Below are 577 nucleotides of genomic sequence, written 5' to 3'. Positions count from 1 at the left end.
AGAGACTGCCGGGATGGATCAGATGAAATAGCATGTGGTGAGTGTTCATTCAAACGTTTACAAAGGTAATAAATGTAAAGGATCTTTGTCAAGAAGCACATTTTGCGGTTTCTAATTCTTCTACTAATATTGCAGAAAATGTCCCTTCAAATGAATCTCCTGCACCGGTCAAGCCATTTACTCAGCCTCCCACCAAGCCGTCCTGCACCAGCCCTTCAGTTCTTTGTCCAGGTTCTTCTTTGTGCATCAACCCAAAACAGCTGTGTGATGGAAAGAGAGACTGCCCTGATGGATTTGATGAGAACTGTGTAAATAGATGCCCTTATAAAAGTAAGTAGTCTGATTAGGTGCTGAGCAAAATTAATATATTTGGTTCTTTAAAGGAAAGTTACCAACAAATGTGTCACTGACAACTTCAATACCCATTCTGTAAGTTGGTAGTATACAAAACAATTCTAATAAAAGTCCACTTGTTTCCTTTGTATTCCTATACCCTCCGTAGCGGACTTCCGCTGCAAAGACCGTCAAAGCTGCGTCTCAAAGAGCCTGGTTTGTGACGGTCGTTCTCATTGCCGGG

Source organism: Etheostoma spectabile, chromosome 16 (assembly GCF_008692095.1).
Source record: "Etheostoma spectabile isolate EspeVRDwgs_2016 chromosome 16, UIUC_Espe_1.0, whole genome shotgun sequence".
NCBI lineage: Eukaryota > Metazoa > Chordata > Actinopteri > Perciformes > Percidae > Etheostoma > Etheostoma spectabile.
The sequence above is the reverse complement of the archived record's forward strand: the minus strand, read 5'-3'. Positions refer to the sequence as shown.